This window comes from Chrysochloris asiatica, unplaced genomic scaffold (genome assembly GCF_000296735.1).
Source record: "Chrysochloris asiatica unplaced genomic scaffold, ChrAsi1.0 scaffold00154, whole genome shotgun sequence".
Lineage (NCBI taxonomy): Eukaryota > Metazoa > Chordata > Mammalia > Afrosoricida > Chrysochloridae > Chrysochloris > Chrysochloris asiatica.
The window spans coordinates 5,164,755-5,173,496 of record NW_006408672.1 but is presented as its reverse complement, the minus strand read 5'-3'; the positions used below and the strand labels follow the sequence as shown (position 1 = coordinate 5,173,496).

The following is an 8,742-nucleotide window of genomic DNA, read 5'->3' as shown; positions in this document are numbered from 1 at the left end:
GCGGCGCGAGCTCTCAGCCTCCGCAGCCAGGCAGCAGGCGGGTGGGCAAACTCATCTTTCCTCTGCTCGGGTCCTAATTACTTTGATCCCTCTGCTACCCTGCCTGCCTAGCTGCCTGGCTGCCTGGCTGCCTGCCTAGGAGCAGAGCCGGGGCGGGCGAGGACCCCTCCACTGCCTCTGGCCGCTGGGGTGCTCTGCAGTCTTAAAGCAGCAGTGAGAATCCGTAGTGGAAGAAAGGGAGGTAAAGCAGCGAAGTCTTTGCCTCAACACTGAAATTTAAAAGTGGACTGGCCTTCTGCTATCTGTGTGCTTTATTGAAACTTAGCTTTACAGCATACATTTTAACAGAAGACTGAAGAAACATTGGAGTCCTGGTGTGGAACTAACTGTAGGATAAGCACTGGACTGCCAACAGCAAGGTTGGTGGTTCAGACTCACCAGCTGTTCCTCGCACATAACCTGCACCACCAAAGCAACTATCTTGCATTTATAAGTATGCCAATTAGTAACCAAAACAGTCTGAACAGAGTTAACAACTACCAAAACAGTCTGTATTTCATTTAACACCTTTTACTTTTCAGAGTGTATTCATATACATTGATGTGCCGTAATACCTGTAGGTAGCAAGCATCAGTAGATGAAATTCTTTTTAGAGATGAGGGGAAATCTTTGGCGAAATGTGGCCGGTGCAGCTACAAACAAGTGGTTGCTGAGTGGAATTCAGTTCTTTCAACTCCCAGGCCCGTGTTTCACGACTGTTGTTATATACACGTAACTCCCTATATTATAAGGAACTCTGGTAGCATAGTGGTTATGAGTCAGGCTGCTAACCTAATGGTCAGCAGTTCGAAACTACCAGCGGTTCCGGGGGAGAAAGACGAGGCTTTCTGCTCCTGCAAAGATTTACGGCCTGGGAAACCCTGTATACCGACTCTACAGCACACCACTATCACCACCACCCCAGTGTTATCCTCCTAGTGCATAACTCAAATTCTTTACAGATCATCCCCCAATGTACTATAAGATATAAACTATGCTGAAGAAACTGTGGGCTTTCTAGTTGACCGTGGACAGCGGGACACAAGCTCCCCTCAGAAACATCACTCAAATGACAGTAAAAGACTGAAGTGCACAAGGATAAAGAGAATGGAATAGAAAATGGCCACAGACAAGAAAGAGAGGCCAATAAAATGTGCAGGTGGTGGTTGTTGTTGTTAAGTACCGGGGTGTCAGTTCTGACTCAGAGCTACCCTGTTTCTGAGAATGACTGGTGAGTTTGAAATGCTGACCTTGCAGTTCAAGCTGACCCTGCAGTCCACAGCATTAACCTGCAGTGCTAGCAGGTATTACATATGTCCCCCCAAAACAACAACAACAAAAACAATGATCAATTGTTAGACCTTAGTAGTTGTAAATGTGACCTTGTTTGTAAATAGGGTCTTTGAAGGTGCTATCATTTAAGTGAACATGAAGTCATACTGGATTAGAATGGGTCCTAATCCAATGTGAGCAGAGCTCATATATAAGAAAGGAAGTGCCACAGTCAGACGGAGAGGAAAGATGGTCATGTGAACATGGAGGCAGAGATGGAGTTTGTTGTCTCTCCATAGCAAAGAACACCTGGGACCACACATATTAGAAGTGACCTTAAGGTTTGCAGCCCAATTTGTAACCACTACACTACCAGAGCTCCTTTGTGGCCCATATTGTTGTTAAGTGCCGTCGAGTCGGATTCAACCCATAGCGACCCTGTACAGGGTTTCCGAAGCTATAAATCTTTACGGGAGCAGAAAGCCCTATCTTTCTCCCGCAGAGCAGCTGGTAGTTTCAAACTGCTGACCTTGTGGTTCACAGCCCGATTTGTAACCACTACGCTACCAGAGCTCCTTTGTGGACTATATAGAGCCTTCAAAACCAAGGCTCTAGAGCCTTCAGAGACAGCATGACCCTGCCAACACTTTGAATTTGAACTCTGTCCTCTAGAACTACAGAGAATACATTTCTATTGTCTCAAGCCATGCATTATGTGGCACTTTGTTTAAACAGCCCTAGGACACCTTGAGACTCCAGGAAAAGGGAGTTTGTGTACTACATAGCCTGGTAGGAGACAAAACTAAAACTTTTGTATATATGGGAGGAGCCCAAAAGGGGCAAGGTGATTCAGGTTATAGGATTCCAGAATGGCTCAGGACATGGAGATACCAGGTACTTCTGCTGTGTAGATCATGACACGCTATGGACCACATTGCATGGAATGAGTATTCCACAACATTTAATTGTGCTCATGTGTAACTTGTACACAGAACAAAGGAACACTGAATGTGCACCAGCATTGTAGTCTTTCACTATACTCATTCCCTCTTTATGCTGAGCAAATAATCTGAGAAGCTGGATTATCTGAAGAAGAACATGTCATCAGGACTGGATGAAGACTCACTAACAACCTGCAATATGCATATAATACTACTTTGCTTGCTAAAAGCAAAGAGGACTTAAAATGCTCACTGAAGAAGAGCCTTGGGTCATTACATTCAAACAGAACTATAGACCTTTCAATTCATTCAGAAACAACATCTGTTGGCTTGTTGTATTGGGGCAGCTTGTGTGTTGATGTGATGCTAGAAGCTATGCCACTGATATTTCACATACCATCAGAGTTACCCATAGACCAAGAGACAGTCACTCAAAATGAACGAGGGGATACTGAATGGTTTAAAATCAGGGAAGGTGTGTCAGGGTTGGCACACACCATCATATTTATTCAATCTGTATGCTGAATAAAAAATTTGAGAAAGTGGATTACATGAAGAACAATGTGGCATCAAAAATAACTTGGAGGAAGGCTCATTAATAACTTGTGATATGCAGATCACACAACTTCACTAGCTGAAAGTGAAAGAAGACTTGAAACACTTGCTTATGAAAATCAAAGAAAGCAACCTTTAGTGTGAATTATACCTCAATGTAAATAAAACAAAAATCCTCACTACTAGACCAATAAGCAACAACAGGACAAACAGAGAAAAGACTGAAGCTGTCAAGAATTTCATTTCTCTTGGATCCACAATCGAAGCTCTTGGAAGCAGCAGTCAAGAAATCAAATGACACATTCACTGCATTGGGCAAATCTACTACAAAAGACCTCTTTAAAATATGAAAGAGCAATTATGACACTTTGAGGAGTCCAGATATGGTGCTTTAGGATAAGCACTGGATTGCTGATCACAAGGTCAGTGGTTCAAAGCCACCAGCTGCTCCTCAGAAACCCTATACAGCGTCACTATGGGTTGGAACCCACTTGGGAGCACTTAAAAACAACAGCAACAACAAAGCCACTTTGAGGACTAAGGTGTGCCTGACGCTTGGTATTTCCAGTTGCCTCATATGCATGTGGAAACTGGACAATGAATAACGAAGACTGAAGAAGAATCAATGCACTCAAATTTTGGTTTCGGTGAAGAATATTGAAAGTACCGTGGACTTCCAGAAGAAAAAATCAATTTTGTATTAGAAGAAGTACAGCCACAATGCCCCTTGGAAGAGAGGATGAAGAGACTTTGTCTTTTGTACTTTGGACATGGTATCATAAGGGATAAGTCTCTGGAGATGAACATCATGCTTGGTAGAGGAGAGGGTCAGCGAAAAAGAGGAAGACCCTCAATGAGATGGATGGGCATAGTGGCTACAACAATGGGTTCAAACATAGCAGCAGTTGTGAGGATGGGGCCGTGCTAGACGATGCTTCCTTCGGTTATACATGAGTCACTTGAGTTGGAATTGACTGGTTGGCATTTAATAATTGCAACTAATGATAGTTATGTAGAACACAAAGCAAATGAAAGAAAAGACGTAGTTATTGACACCAGGAACGACAGAAATAGCCACGAGAAAGGAAACAATCTAGGACTGTTGACAGCACTGTGACTAATACCTTCTTCACAGGCATCCTGTAAATATGGATACTGTGATAACCAAAAGTGATTTTACAACAATACTGAGAAGTGGGGAGAGGAAGAGGTGTAAGAGAACACAAACTCCATGATCTATAACTGCAAGTCAATAAGTAATTTCCCAACTGAATAGAATGAAGTAATCACAATACAAGCAAGTTATTATTAAGAAATATGGCATAAATAACTTTTAAAAATACACCCTACTATTATTACAAACATCTATTTCTGGGATAAGAAGGGTTTAGAGTAATTATCATTTTATTTTTAAATCAAGGACTGCTAGAGTAAAATGATGTTTAAAAAAAGTGGTGTCTTAAAGAAGTCATAATCTAAAGGGAGAGTGGTTTTCTTTCAAGTGATTGATGGGCAGGAGGAGCTTCCCTGTCTACCTGTTTCAGAGGATCTTAGTTCATTAGCAAAGCCTAGCCTGGTCCTGCGTGAGGTTGGGCACCACCTGGTGGTACATGTGTGAACAGCCTCAAATCTTTATAGAAACTCTTGGTGTGGTTGGTTGAGATTTCTGAAAGAGTGGTAATAATCCCAGGATTTTATCTGTGTATATTGGCGGTTAAAACATTCTGCTACCAACTGAAAGGCTAGAGAGTTAAGTCCACTCACAACCACCTCAGATGGTCTGGTGATCTACTTCTGAAATATCAGCTTATGGAGCACAATTCTACTGTGATACACATGGAATCATAATGTTGTTGTTGCTGTTGTTAAGTGTCATTGAGTCAGTTTCAACTCATAGCTACCCTGTGTAGAGTTTCCCAGGACTGTCTGGTGGGTCTGAACCATCAGCCTTGTGTTTAGCCATCCAGTGTTTATACTATTGTGCCACATGAGAACTCCAAGTCACCAAGAGTTGGTGTTGACTCAGTGGTGACTGACTAATGGGGCTTCTAACTGGGGAAAATTAGTTGGAGATAATACTGGAGCAATGGCAGTCATCCTTTTCTCCATACTTTTTGAAAGCTTGTCTCTTCTGTCTTTTCCCTTCCCTGAGCAAAAAGTCAGAACCCATCACCAATTATAGTAGATCTGAATCTCTTCAATCATTTATTACTACTAGCACACAACAGGAGAATTATTTGTTTGTTTGTGTTTAATTGCAAAGTAGTCACAATACATGTATTATTTAAAATTTTTTTTAAAAATTAAAAACCTTTTCAGGGACAGGATTATCACAAACCAGCTAATCTAGTTCCTGTTACTACTTTCTAGTAGATTTCAGCTAACTATTGAGGAAAGGAAAGCTGACCATATAATTCTTTTGGAGCCCCAAGCTGAGAGCTTAACAAATTTTTCCATGCAAGGAGAAAAAAAAAAATCTGTCCTTTTAGCCAACCCTAGCTCCTTCTTATTACAATGTACATTTATTCATTCAGTACAATTCTAGAACAGGGATTGCCTATAAAAGGTCTTTGATTTAAAAGTCATGACTTGTCCTTCTTGTCTTCTTGAGTGCCCCACCTTTGCTCTTGGAACTTTTTGTTCCAGGCACTTTGATTGACCTTCATTGTTCCCTGGACTACAGACTCCAACATGATCCTAGGAATATTTGGCCACAGTTGAAAAGGACAGTATAGGACTCACTGCTGGAGTCTCCAATCAACAGAACCTGACAACATTGATTTCTTACATTTATATGGTAGTTCAATATCTGTCTGGATTCTTTCTATCACAATTGGCCTTTTCTCATCTTGTATCTATGTCTGAGAAAGAAAAAGAAAAAAAGAAAAGTAAACAGGAAGCAGAACTAATCAATAAGATATATTATAAATATAGATATGTTGTTAGTTGTTGTCTCATGGGTTCAGACTCACAACAGAATGAAATACTCCCTGCCCTGTGCCATCCTCACAATTGCTGTTATGTTTGAGCCAACATCATAGTCAATCCATCTCATTGAGACTCTTCTTCTTTTTTACTAGCCCTCTTATATTTGCCAAGCACGATGTCCTTCTTCAGGGACTGGTCCCTGCTGATAACATGAACAAAATGCATGAGTAAAGTCTCATCCTTTTCACTTACAGGAGCATTTGGCTATTCTTCTTCCAAGACTAATTTGTTTGTTCTTTGGGCAGTCCATGGTCCGATATTCTTTGGCAGCAATTCTTCTTTAGTCTTCCTTATTTGATGTCCAATTTTCACATGCATTGTGTTGAAAATACCACGTCTTGGGTCAAGTGCACCTTAGTCCTCAAGGTGACAACTTTCCTTTTTTGTTTTTTTTAACTTTTTATTTGAATGAAATTATGCAGAGTAAATTGGATTTCCATTCAGATACTAATAGTATTTTGTTTTATGACCTTGATTGCAATCCCTACAATGGCCTACTTCTTCCAAGTGTTTACTATTTCCATTCATCCTTTTATTTCTTATCTCTTCCTGTCTTTTGAGGTTTGCTTTACTGTTAGGTGTCATCTAGTCAATTCTGACTCAGCAACACAATAGAATGGAATACTGCCTGGTCCTGTGCCATCGTCACAACTATTGTTACAATTGAGGCCATTGCTCCTGCCACTGTGCCCATCCATCTCCTTGGAGGACTTCCTCCTTTTCACTGACCTTCCACTTTACCAAGAATGATGTCCTTCTCAAGAGACTGTTCCCTCCTGATAATATGTTCAAAGTATGAGACACTAAGTCTTAGAAGCGCCTGGCTTCTAAGGAGCATTCTGGTTGTACTTCTTCCAACACAGACTTGTTTGTTCTTCTGGCAGTCCATGCTACTTTCAATATTCTCCTCCAACAACATAGCTCAAATACATCAATTCTTCTACGGTCTTCTTTATTCATTGTCCAGCTTTCACAAGCATATGAGGCTATTGAAAACACCATGGATTGGGTCAGGCACACCTTAGTCCTCAAACTGACATCTTTGCTCTTGAACACTTTAAAGAAGTCTCATACAGAAGACTTGCGTAATGCAATACATTGTTTGATTTCTTGACTGCTGCTTCCATGAGTGTTCATAGTCGATTCAAGCAAAATGAATCCTTTGACAACTTCAAACTTTTCTTCATTTATTTTGATATCATTCATTGATTCAGTGGTAAAGACTTTTGTTTCTTTTGCATTGAGGTGCAACCCATACAAAAGCCAACTGACCTTGACTTTTTAACTTTAAAGAGGTCTTTGTTGAAGATTTGCCCAAATCACTATGTTGTTTGGTTTCTTGACTGCTAATTCCTGGTCTGACTCTGTAGAATAAAGCACTGAGTTGTAAGGTTGATTTGAACTGCAATGTAGGTGGTTCAAATCCATCAGCTGCTCCTCAGAAACCCCATACAGGGTCACATAGTTGGAACTGACTCAACGGTCACTTAACAACAACAATTCCATAGGTGTTGATGGTGGGTCCAAATAAAATGAAATCCTTGACAGCTTCAATTTTATCACCATTTATCATCCATTTGTGAGGATGTTTGTTCTCTTTGTGTTGACTTATAATCCATACTGAAGGCTGTATTCTTTGATCTTTACCAGTAACTGCTTCAAGTCCTCTCACTTTTAGCTACAAGGTTGTATCATTTGCATATCAAAGATATCACAGATTGTTAATGAGTCTGCCTCAGTTCCTGATGTTCTTTATATAGTCTAACTTCTTAGATTATTTGCTCATTGTACAGATTGAATAAGTATGGCAAAAGGATATACCATACCCTGACACACATCTTTCCAGACTTTAAACCATGTAGTATCCCCCTTGTTCTTTTGAACAATTCTTTCTTGATCTAGCTTCAGAATCACAATAAGTGTTCTGGAATTTCCATTCCTTGCAATGTGATATGTAATTTGTGACTACCCATATAGTCATGTGTCTTTGTAGAAACAATAAATCACAAGTAAACATCTTTCTGATGTTCTTGACTTTCATCAAAGTTCCATATGCTATCAACAAAGATATCCCCATTATTCCACGTCCTCTTCTGAATCCAGCAGAATTCTGGCAGTTACCTGTCATACTGCTTTAATCATTTTTTAAAATATCTCCACAAAAATTTACTTGCATGTGAGATTAATGATATTGTTCACTGATTCCTGCATGTTAGATATGCATGTTGTTATATCACCTTTCTTTGGAAAAAAATAGATCTCTTACAGTTGATTGGCAAAATTTCTTGGCATAGACTAGTGAGTGCTTCCATTGCTGCATCAGTTTGTAGTAATATCTCAATTGGTAATCTGTTTATTTCTAGAGCATAGTTTTTCACTGCTGCCTTTAGTAAAGATATAGAAAAAGACTTTGTTGCTAAACACTGTCTAATTGTCCTGATGAATAGCAACCTCTACAACATGTTTGTGGTACTGTAGCGACTCACGTGTTGCTATGATGCTGAAAGTTATGTCACGGTACTTTAAAAACCAACAGGGGTACCATGGTGGAGAGGTTTCAGTCACACTTCTAGGGGAAGACAGACTAGGAAGAAGGAGAGGTGGACTACTTCTGAATGTTTAGCCACTGAAAACCTTGTGAACAGCATCAGAACATAGTGCAGCCCTTCGGGTTGGATGGTACTCAAAATACAGCAGAAGAATTGTTGCTTCCTCAACGTAGAGTTTACCATAATGATGAGCATGGAGCAAAGCTTTCAGGACATTCATTTGCTGCTGGAGCACAATTAAAAAATAGGAGAAATAGCTGCAAATATCCATTAGTAATAGGAACATGGTCCTATATTGGAAAATTAGAAGTTGGCAAAAATGAAATGGAATGCAAAAAGATCTATATCCTAGGCGTAGGATGAATACATAGGAGCTAAAATGGACTGGTTTACTATAC

At 40.1% G+C, this 8,742-nt stretch overlaps 1 pseudogene; it reads left to right on the top strand.

Moving 5' to 3' along the window:
* Positions 1-8,742, top strand: part of LOC102822495 — an 18,661-nt pseudogene that overhangs the window by 559 nt on the left and 9,360 nt on the right.